Here is a 12342-nt window from a genome sequence, read left to right as displayed (position 1 = left end):
GAGTGCGCTCTTTTGCGCATGTACGTGAAAGAGCGCAAAAATCTCCCTGAGGCAGGGAGATTAGTTTTATGTTTTAGCAGTTCAATAAAGTGTTGAAAAAATTTTAAGGACACGTCCCCTCATGTGAAACTGTCACATGACCTGGGACATGTGCATTAATTTCAATAAAAATTTTTGAGAACATTTAAAGTCATTCATGAAACCTCATCCCGCCCGTGGATGAGGTTCCATGAAAAATTCGAAGGCCGCCTGGGCTCTTTGCCTGCCCGCCAACCTTAAAGTTGGACGGACAGCTCCGTTAATTATTTTAATTGTTAGTTAAATGGCCTTAATAGGCCTTTGGCAGCTTGGTGGGTACGCAGCCGAGTTGGCTGCGTGCCCGCCGAACTGAAAATCTAAATGATGTGCGGTGACGTCAGGACGCACGCCTGATGTCACCCCATGTCATTTTATGCCTCGGCGAGCAGATCCCGCCAGTGCTTGCCGAGCTGAAAATTCTGCCCATGATAAAAGTGCTGTCCATAGATTTTTCTTTTTCTTTCATTTAACAATGGAAACCTCATCCAGCCCTTGGCTGAGGTTTCATGAAAAATGCAAAGACCGCCTGGCCGATTCGCCCGTCCACCAACCATAAGATTGGACAGACCATGAAAAATCAGAGACAGTTACACCTTTAATTCCTTAATTGGCCTCTTAATTGTTGGCGGGCGCGCTTCTGACTTTTGAATGTGCCCGCCCACCGAAATATCGCGCGAAATGTCAGGACGCTTGCCCGACATAATCTCGGGCGATTTCACATCTGATCGGGTCGGGGGCACGCCCACCCACCAACTTAAAAATTGCCCTAGGATGCAGGCCACACGGTCCTCGCGACTTGTCGGCCTTTAGGCCTAATAGATTTTCCAGTACCTTTTGCCTGGTGGTGGTGATTGTTTTAGATTCATCTCTCCCATTCACTTCTTAATTTACAAGTATCCTTGGGAAGCTTTTGGCGTGCGGGTGGGCGCCCGACACGGTGGAGCGTAAAATAACACACGATGATATCGGGCGAGTGTCCCGACATCGTAGCGCACTTGCACAATATTTCGGTTGGCGGGCACATTCAAAAGTCAGAAGCGCGCCCGCCAACAATTAAGAGGCCAATTAAGGCCATGAAAGTTTCAAATAGGGATTTTTCGCTGCCCGTCCAAGGTTTTAGTTGGTGGGCCTTTGCATTTTTGAGGAAGCCTCATCCAAGGGCAGGATGTGGTTTCCAAGATTAATTGAAAAGAAGGTAAAAATGTGTGGACATAATTTTCAACATCTGTATGTTGAAGAGACTCATTCTGACACGTGGACATTGTTTCCGGATTTTCATTATGTTTTTATGATTTTAAATTCGTCAACTTCCTGAGGTAGTTCTCTGCCTTCAGAGAGCTTTCCTTCCGTGCTCCCCAGTGCCCGCGCTGACTTCGGCGCTCACCCTCCTCCTGTCTCACCATGGCATTGCTGAGCATTTCAGCGCGCCTTTCACGCCAGCTGACCATTAATTGGTCAGCCAGCGTGAAATCGCGGTTGGAGGCCGATTGTAGGCGGCAGCCCGTTTCCTGGCCGCTCTTGGGCCCACTGTCCGTGCCCGCACGCCGAGGTCAAAATCCTGCTCTAAGTCTTCTAGAGTGAAAAAAGACACAAAATACCCGTTCAACGCCTCTGCCATTTCCTTGTTTTCGATTATTAATTCCCCAGACTCACTCTGTAGAGGACCAATACTAGCTTTGGTTAATCTTTTCCTTTTTAAATTGTTGTAGAAACTCTTAGGCCAGGATTTTCCCGTCGGCGAACGGGGGGCAGGGCTCGCTCGCCAACGCATAAAATGACGCGCGGTGACGTCGGGCAGAACTCCCGACGTCACCGCGCCCCATTTAAATTTTCAGGTAGGCGGGGGCTCAGCAGAATCAGCTGTGCGCCCGCCGACCTGTCAGTGGCCAATTGAGGCCATTGACAGAGTCATTGAAGTAATTAATGGACCTGCCTGTCCAACCTTAAGGTTGGTGGGCAGGCCAGGAGCCCTGGTGGGCATTAGAAAAAGCATGAAACCTCATCCATGGGTGGGATGAGGTTTCATGTAGGTTTTAAAAAATTTAATTAAAGTGTTTTTAAAAGTTATGGACATGTCCCAACCCATGTGACAATGTCACATTAGGGGACATGTCAGGGAATTTTTTTTTCTATTTTTAATATTTTTTAATGTACAGCCGATCTCCCTGAGGCAGCACTTAGCCTCAGGGAGATGAGTGCGCTCTTTCATGCGCATGTGCGAAAGAACGCACTCTTGGCTCAGGGAATCACCCCGCCCACACAAGGAGTGTATAGCGCTTCCGTGCGGACGTCATGCTGGGTGGGCCTTAATTGGCGCATCCCCAATTGGGGGCGCCGATCAGATGCACGCCTCCGCGCGCCTGCTCTTCAACTTCCCCCCCGATGGGGGAAAATTCTGTCCTTACTGTCTGTTTTCATATTGCTAGCTGGCTTTCTCTCATACTCTACTTTCTCCCACTTTTTTTGGTCATTTTTTTGCTGGTTCTTAAAATCTGACCGATCTTCTGCCCTACCACTAATTCTTGCAGATTTGTACAGTGTTTCTTTCCAATTTGACATGATCCTTAATTTCCTTATTTAGCCACGGATGTTGCATCCTTCTCAATGAGTCTTTCTTTCTCCTTGGGATAAATTTTTTGCTGAGATTTGTTAAATATCTACGTAAAAGTCTGCTACTGCATCTTGTTATGATCCTGGACCAGACTCCCAAATTCCTGGCATGATTGGCCAGGGACCAGTAACTTTTTGTTTAAGTTGGACAAAGTTTGAGAACAAAGGCACTTACTAAGAGAATAAAGCTACAAGGTTCCACTGTTTTGGAACAAACAAAATAAATTTTACTGTAGTCAGAACAATAAAACAATTTACAATATCTATCTGATACTCTAGCATACAGAAGTAACATGAGGTGCATGTGAATTAACAGGCCAACTGTGGTCTACACACCACGCTGCAAAATGAATGACAGATATGACCAAGGCAGATCCTACAGGCTTATCAGCAACCCACCCCGATGTCAGTATCTACTGTGAGTTACATAATCTTGTTAAAACTCTGTGTCCCTCATGTGGGGTTCCAAGCTTTTCATTTTCGAAGGTCGAGTCTTTGAATTCCCTCAAAGCTGCTCTGACCTGGACTGCCCCAATGACTGCTCACCTCCCAGGATTTTAATGTCGTTCTCCTGGGACTACATTCCACTGGGTTCCTGAGTCTGTGTCCCAGCACCAACTCTCAGGCACAACTTCAGTTCTTCATGCACACTCCAAAGGGTTACCTTTGCCCCAATGGTTCGCAGCACAGAGTCACCAACCTTCTGTTGCCTTTTCAGCTCTCCAGGGCTTCTCCCAGGCCCTCACTAATTAGAGCCTGTCAACCACGTCACTTTTACTGCTTGGAGCATCTTTCATTATTCCTCTCCCCAGCGGTTTCTCTCATTGGAGGATGAGTGGTCTCATCCTCCCAGTGGTCTCCTCCCAATGGCTTCTTTCTTGGTTCCCTTTCTCTCTCTCTTTCTCTCTCTCTCTCTTTACGGCCGTTGAAGTACTTTTTGAAGTGTAGCCTCTGTTGTAATGTGGGGAATTATGGAAGCCAGACGCACACAGAGAGACCCTCCAAACAGCAGTGAGATAAATTACCTGAGAATCTGTTTCTAGTTGGTTGAGGCATAACTAATGGCTCAGACAAATGAGAATTATACAGAATTATAATACTGTCTGTTTTATTGATATATTATTGCCTCATGATGATAAACAGTGAGCCGAATCACATCAGCCATCCTGTTTCTCAACTGAAAACTCACTTATTCTGCGGAGGGAACAATCACCTATCCTTTCTTCCCATGCAGTTTAACTCTCTCCTATCTTCACCTTCCTCTCTTATCTTCCCACCTGCTATACCTGCCCATCACTGTCCACCCTCTTCCCCACTTCTTCCTTCCTCCCTCCTCTTTAGTCTCCGTACCCTCCTCTCTACCCGGGACATAAGCTGGTGTATTATTAAATTTGGAATATACAGTTGAATATCCTTGTTCCATATCCAAAAACCGAACACATCCAAAAGACGAATGATTTTTTTGAATGGCTAGGCAGTTAATTTGTATGTTACTATAGCAATGTAATATTATTTTACAGCTGTAATAAGTGTTAACAGGTAAGAAGTAGGGTGTGTGAGAGTTGGGAAACGAAGAAACAACCTAGTATTTGTAGACTATAGCTAGCCTAGGCCTAGGCTATTGTAATGTAAGTAGGCCTGCCGTACATACGGTAGATCCGAAAACCGAAAATATCTGAATACCGAAACGCAATCAACCCCAAGGGTTTTGGATAAAGGATAGTTGAACTGTATTGCCATATTCTGTTGGAAGTTCTTAAGTAGCTCTTTTCCTTTGCTTGTATGTATCACTGACATCATAAGATTTTCCAGTGTTTTGGATCTGACTGCTGCAATTGCATCTTCTGACAGAATAGCACTGTAGAACAAATAGCTTCGACAATAACAACTTACATTTATATAGCACCTTTAAATTGTTTAAACTCTTTTGTAGCAGTAATATATATTTGGAAATATATCGCCGTTCCTTCACTGTCGCTGGGTCAAAATCCTGAAACTCCCTCCCTAACAGCACTGTGGGTGTACCTACACCACATGGACTGCAATGGTTCAAGAAGGCAGCTCACTACCACCTTCACAAGAGCAAGTATTGATGGACAATAAATGCTGGCCTAGCGAGCGACGGCCACATCCCATGAATGAATTTTTAAAAAATCAGGCAAAAATGGGTGCTGAGTGAAAGATGGAGCTTGTTGGGAGGCGTGATGTAAAGCTTGATCAAAGAGGTGAATATTAAGATATTGTAAGTTTTTCTTGTATAAAAGCAAAGTGAATCCTGAATTTTTATTTTGAACTAACTTTGACAGGGAAAAAACAAAGTAGCCATATTCAGGGGTTCACGTATCTGTAACTGCAGCACATTAAATGTAGAGGTAGTTTATTTATGCAACTGTGGAATATGAGAAACAAATTTATTTCTTTAACCGCAGTGGATGTACAGAACCATAAGGGTAAGGTCGTGGTGAGGGAAGGGTGGGAGTAAGAAGAATGGCATGCTTACACTATCTACAGTTTGTCAATCAGAAGAGATTGTGGGATATGAGAGGAAGATTAGGTATGAAGATACTGTCATGTTCGATGTTTTGAGCCCTGCAGTTAACTACAACCTCAGCGACCGCTTGTTCCTGTGATGACAATCACCGTCTCCTCCATGGGGCTGAGGGCATGCAGCCATACCCATCCCCTGATGGTTAGGTGCTACTGCCTCAGGTTATACACCACTTTATCCTGCAAGAGAGAGGGAAGTGTGTCAGTGTATGTGGTGCAGTGTGTTTGAGTGATATGGCTGTCATAATGCAAGCTTTGAGATGTGAATGTGAGGCTTGCAGCAGTGCTAAATGTGCAAGGGTGAAGTGAAGCTATGAATTTTAGGTATGAATCGTGATTGATAGAGATTATTACACGTGAATGATGGTGCACTGAGCAGTGTGAGAGATCAGTGGTGTACTTGATGGGATATAGCATTTGAAGATATACTCACTGACCTTGATCACTCATGTGAGATTATTGAACTTTTTGCAGCATTGCATCCAGGCCATTAGGTCATTGCCTGCCATGGCTATCTGATCCCATTGTCTGTCTTCGCAAGACTTGTCTCATGACCTCGTGATGCTGTGTGGGTGGATCACATCCCTCTTCTTCTCCACTCCTCCAACAAAGCTCTCAGTTTAATGTCAGAGAACCTTGGAGTACACACTCTCCCCTGTTGCACCATAGTTGGCATTTCTTCCTGCTCAGACTCTCTTCCACAAAGAGTTCCAACGTATGTTCCAGTCAGAATGCACCTCCCTATTAATGGTTGCAGGCTGGCTTTAAATAGTGCAGGCTAGCATTGCTCAAATTTGGAACTGCTTCTGAAGCATGCAGCCACTCAACAGCGTATTTAGCACTGATTGCATGCAGCAATCATCAATCATTTAGCACGCAGTCGTGCATCGTGATCTCTGTGCCTGTTTTCGAGGGCTATTGAATTTTGCCCTCAACATATTGAAGAAAAAGGTACTCATCACCTAGGTTTGAAAGCAAGTGAATCCTGCCCTGGCTAGCCTGAGCAGAAACAAAAACTGTAAAAGAGTTATATAGCATGGCCAGCAGCTCAAAATGAGAGGAAAAGAACAGGTGGTAAGTCATCTGCTTACTTTAAGAGCTGAAGCTGTGGCCACTAACATGGAAGGTTTTGGAGCTAGGACAACTGATAGTCAAGTTGAAGAAACTGTAGGATGAGGAGTTGGTAGAAAAGAGGCACAATGAATTTAGCAAACTGATTTTAATATAAAGCAATTAACAAAAATAATGGAGACTTCTAACGCTTAATGCACACCACAGCAATACATCATAAAATAAGGAATACGTGGAATTTACTGCTGTTTTTGTCCATAATTGAAGACCAGAAAGTGCAAATTCCTAATGAGACAATTTCAATTGAGTAGCATTACTAGCAAGTAAGAGCATATGTTGGGAATTGAAAATGGGCAATATTTCTGAAATGGAGAAAGGCAGGCCACAATAAGATACATGAAGTTAGAATGGTGTTAGGATATGATTAAAAATGCCTATCTTAAACTATTTTTATCATTGTAAAATAAGGTTAAACACAAGCATACTAATTGCAAGATCATTATGAACCATCTGTGTTCAAAAATCTTGGTGTAAAGATCTGAATAGCAAGCTTATATCAAGGCAGAGGAACTGAAATATGCCTCAATTTCTTGTAGCAAAGAAAGTAGGAAATGAATTAAATAATTTACACATGCTGCATTGTAGGTGGTGATTTCTTGAAGAGTTGCATCACATATAATTAGGTTGATCAAGAGTCTGAGCATAATTCAGTTGCCAGTAAACCTGCCTGACATTCTGATACTGCATTTCTGATAGCAGAATTCCATCAGAAGCAACCTATATAGTACAGAGGTAATGAAACCTTGAATGAAACTTTGCTCTTTGTCTTTCATTGAAACTGCCACAGATGACAAAGCTTAGCATGTTCTTTTGACAGCATGGATTCTCCATCTTGAATCTGGCTCTTGATCTTCATTGGCCTTTATTTATGGAAGTGGGTCACTATGATAAAAGGAAAGAGCATGTTTTGTTAAGGCTGTAATGAAAGAATGGTATTTGCATGGCTTTTGCCAACGTTTTGGGGTCAATTGTGATGGAATCTGTAGTTTCAAAGCTTGTATTTTTTTTGAGACGAACCCTAACTGAGAAGAGCAAAGAGAAAGGGAAACTGACCCTCCCAGTTTCTAAGGAAACAAAAACTGAAACTGTGATTGGAAACCAAAACTTCTAGGGACATGGAACCTGGTTGAAAGATATATAAGGACACAGATCAAGCTCAGTAGAAGTTGATGAGTCCAGTAGTACAGTGTAGGCATGCTGGAGAAGACAGAGGCTAGATCCAGAAGCTGAGAATAAACAAATATGAAGGTAGCTGCAGCTGTTTCTGTTACTTGAAAATAATGATGGTGGATCCACGTTATCCAGACTGAGTTGAGGAGATTCTGCAGATGTATGCGATTTGTGGTGAAGACTGTGCCTTTGGAACTCAGGTTGGTTGTGCTCTGTTGTTTGCTGGGGATCAATTTAGCTCCTAGAAAGAGAGGAGCTGAATTATTTGTGAGGAAGACAGAGGTTTGAAGAACTTTTGCAACTGAGATTGATGAGCTGCAATGCTGGATGGACTGCTGAGCCAAGACCTGTCTTAGTTGTATCTGCCATTTAATGTGTAATTTATGGTTTATAATCTACTTCAATTTGCCTGTGAATTCATGTTTAATGTATGTTGATTCTGGGTTTTAGAGTATAGGAGGTTATGTAAGATTGTATTTATTAGATGCTTTATTTGACTCTTGTATAGTAAAAAATGATGTGGTTTTAAACCATGGAATCTTGTGACTTAATTCTTTCAGTAAATAACTGGGATTTCAGGTTTCTTCTTTAATTAAAAAGTTATTAGTCTTGTCCTGGATCGTAACACAATGATGACTAGCAAATCAGTGTGGTCTGGGCCCTTCTCCCATCGGTGCTGCAGCTGCTGCTAAGGGGAGAGATTCTGAACTTTGTATACTGTAGATGGGGAACTCTTTTGAGAATAGAGACCAGAATCACTTCAAAAAGCAGAAAGACTCTACTAGAAGCAACATTTGGGGAAATGAAGGAAGCAAAATTTAGAGGGAATGGTAGAGGGCAAAATCTGGGAGTGGTGCGTTGGAAACCAGGAAAGCATCAACTTTAAAGGGGGGGGATAGAATAAGCATCCCAGCCATCAGGAAAAAAAAATTTAGTTAAACAATGGGCGGAATTTTCCATGCCCACTGGCATCGGGCGTGATCAGTGGCGTGAGCAGACAATATGACGCAATCGGTTTTATGCTGGCGGGAATCCAGTTCGCGATCGACTGCTCAGCCTGCTGATGGCAGGCCACTTTTCCCGCCATTGGTTGTTGGGAACCTCATTGTAATACATCAGCATATTATTAACAGGCCAGCCTGCCAGAATCGTCCCCCCTTGTTGGATCGTCCGTCCACGTCAGCAGGAAAGCATGCCGATGTGTTTCACAACAGCACATAAAAGGCGTGTGCTTGGTGGCCTGCACTTTGAGGGGAACTCGGAGCTGAGTGCACAGTAATGTTGTGCAATGCTTGCCAGGGCCGCCTGTTGGACTTCAATATTCAAGAGCATTGGGGAGTCAGGGTTAAGGGCAGTCCTGCCATTGAGGTGTCTCGTGGCGGGGATGGGGGTTAAAGGCAGCCCTGCTGTTGAGGCGACTGGTGGTGGGGTAGGGGGGTGCAAGGGCAGCCCTACTGTTGAATATGGCGCACAAGCATTCGAGTTGGAGGGGTATGGTGGACAAGGGAAGTGGCCACGCATTAGGGAATCCTGTACAAAGTGACCATTCCTCTGCAGTTGAGACAGTTCAAGCACATCCACATTGATATGATTGGGGTTGGGCTCCTAGCTTATCTGCCCACTCAAACAACGCAGAGGCATCAAAGTGCCACCAAGTGCTCCAGAGCTTTTCCCCAAGCACAGATTGCAAATTCATGAGCATTTTAGTGGACTGCAGAACAGTTGGATGACTGCACATGTTGTACAATCTCCTCACTAAAGCTGGCCATGGAGCAGTCACTGCTGGAGGCGCTCATAGCCCCTTGCAATGTCAGCATCCTGGTCTGGACTACTCTCCTGCATGGTTCAAGCTAACGGGGCAGACATGCAGCGCACTAATCTCTGGCCATCCAAGTGTGGCCAGCACTTTCCAGGCAGCATTAAGGGGCCATCACACTTAACCAGGACAGGTTCTCAGTACACCCATGCTAACCATGTGTCTCTCTTTTTCATCCTGCAGGAGGAGTACATCAGGATCATGGAGCCTGGTAAACCAGCTGTGTGCCTGATGGCCTACAGAGCGCGAAGACGATGGAGGAGAGAGCGACTGAGGTGCCTGGCTGTGCAGAGGCAGGAGCAGCAACCTGAGGAAGAAGGGGCGGCTGGGGCGCCCGCACACGCCGCTCAAGAGCTACAGTGAGCTGTCGCAGGCTGGCGCCTAGCGACACCCTAGGTCTATGGACTCCGCCTTTCATTCCTACAGATGACCGAGAACCAGTGCCGCCGAAGACCGTGCATGTCTAGGGAACTGGTCGGTCACATTTGCCAACTACTGCAAGATTTGGCGCCACGGGGACATGGAGTGTATGCCTTGCCAGTGGCCGTGAAAGTGACCATGGCGCTCAATTTCTACACCAGTGGCTCCTTTCAGGGGTCTCACAAGCCTCCACTCACAAATGCATCCATGAGGTCACGGATGCCATGTTTGTGAGGGCACACAACTTTGTGCATTTTGCCCGGGACCAAGACAGCCAGGATGCAAGAACGATTGGATTCACCCAGATCTTGGGTTTCCCACAGGTGCAGGGTGTGATTGACTGCACTCATGTGACACTCAGATCTCTGTCGCAACACACTGTAGACAACATCAACCACAAGGGCTTCCATTTGTTGAATGTGCAGTTGGCGTACGATCACCAGAAACGCATCCTGCAGGTCTGTGCATGGTTTCTAGGGATTGTGCACGACACCTACATCCTCAGTCGGTCATAGATCCCTGGATCTTCCAGGGTTCACAGAAGCTGCAGGGATGGCTCCTCAGTGACAAGGGCTACCCGCAGAGGCCGTGGCTGATGTCAGCCATGCAGTGGCCTCAGACTGCAGCAGAGCGACAGTGTAATGAGGCTCTTGCTGCAGTTCGCAACTTGGTGGAGCAGACCATCAGGATGCTGAAGATGAGGTTCCGGTGCCTGGACCGACCTGATGGAGCCCTGCAATAGAGTCCGCAGACGGTATCACGCATTGTCGTTGTCTGCTGTGCCTTTTACAACCTGGCACTCCAATGGGGAGACGTGCTGGCTGAGGATGAGATGGAGGAGCTGCACGTCTTTTCCGATGAGGAGGATGCCGATGGGCGTGAGGTGGCCCTTGGAGGCGAAGATGATGGGGATGAGACCCTCGCCCTGGCTAGACAAGGAAGGCGTACTCGGGAGGGCCTCATTGCTGTTAGATTTGTGGAGGATGATGATGACACACAGTGAGGTGACCGCATAGATCCTCACATTGCATCTGTCAACAGTTAACTCCAGTTTGGCTTATGGCAGCATGAGTACCCTCTGTGAGAATGCTCCAGTCATGGAGACACCGTGGAGGCCCTAATAGTTGCTCGGTTGCCAGAGGATGGTGACAATATTCAGTGAGGACACTCCATAAATCTTCACATAGCCTCTGAGAATGTCTGACTCCTCTCTGGCCGAGTGCAGATCACTTGCACTCTGTGCTCAGGGTCATATCATAGAGAGGCAGCCATGAAACATTAGAAACATCTGATCCTTTGCCTTCTTCACCTGAGCCCTTCAGGAGCACAGCATCAGTGGCCACAGATGCTGAAGAGGTGGGGGCCAGCCCCTCCTTAAAGGTGCTGAGAGCACAATGAAAGAATGACAGAACTCTGTGGTGCCTGCCCACTACATTCTGGCAGCAATGACAAGCACTGCCAAAGTGCAGGCATCACTGATATGTCCGGGTAGTGTGAGGATGGACCATCACTTTGGTCTGAAGGCTTCACAGAGCACAGGGAAGAGGCCCTGGACTGAGACATCTTCCTTTATCTTGTGCAGAAAGGTTTCTCATCTGAGTGACAAGAGCACTGTGGATCAGAACAAGGGGCTGTAGGCAGGGAGACATTCATGGGAGTTTATTGACAATAGTGAACAGTATGTACAAATGACTAACACCTGTGCCCAGGTTGTGCAACTAATTCTCCGTAACTTTCCTAACCCTGCCGCTACACCTTGGTGCTCCCCGGACATCCACAGCAGAGGTGGAAGCAGCCTACTGACTGCGACGCCCTGTCTGTGCTGACTTTGGTAGGCGTCCTCTGGAGGGGCGAGACACGGAGGGTCACGGCCTGCTTTTGGGTTCCTGCTGTGTGGCAGTGGCAATCTCCTCAGCCAGTGGAGCTGGAGCTGTTGAGGTCACAGGAAGAGGGGAGTCAGATGGGCTGGACACTCTTGGAGTCACCTGGATGGATGGGCCCAGAGTGTGCACTTGCTGATCCTCCTCCCAATGGGCGTCGGGGGGCCCCAAGCTGACCCCTTGAGGATTAGGGGTAGCTGGAGTGAGATTGAGCTGCCCGGCACCCCTCTGGCGTACACACTGTTGGAGGCCAACTATGGTGTTAGCAATGTAGTTGAGCCCACGCAGCAGTGCAGGAACGAAGCCCTGGACTAAAGTCCCCATGGCGGCTGCCACCCTACTAGTGTTGACCTCGGTGCGTTGGCATCCGGTGCTATCACCTCAGAATGAAGGCAGACGGACGCCTCCATCATGCCTTGTAATCTGAGCAGTGCAGCAGATGTTCCTGAGCCTGCCTTTGCAGCTCCAGCAACTGTGACATGACCGGGTCCTGAGGCTCGTCATCTGACACTGACTCAGCAAAGTTCTGGCCTCCAGTAGTCCTCCAAATGCCAGAAACCTGGGAAGTCCCTGCCTCCGCCTGCTGTGGATCAGAAAGTGCGATGTGCTCACCAGATTGTGATCTCGGGGCTATTGTAAAGCTAAGTCTCACCGTGGTGTGTGTCTCTCCCCTGGTGGAGGGTGTGGGTG

At 46.6% G+C, this 12342-nt stretch overlaps 1 protein-coding gene across 3 annotated transcripts in view; it reads left to right on the top strand.

Annotated features, from left to right (window-relative positions):
* Nucleotides 1-12342, top strand: part of hhat (hedgehog acyltransferase) — a 346318-nt gene that overhangs the window by 32600 nt on the left and 301376 nt on the right. The window lies entirely within an intron of this gene.

This window comes from Cetorhinus maximus, chromosome 14 (genome assembly GCF_964194155.1).
Source record: "Cetorhinus maximus chromosome 14, sCetMax3.hap1.1, whole genome shotgun sequence".
Lineage (NCBI taxonomy): Eukaryota > Metazoa > Chordata > Chondrichthyes > Lamniformes > Cetorhinidae > Cetorhinus > Cetorhinus maximus.
This window is presented reverse-complemented; position numbering and strand designations above follow the sequence as displayed.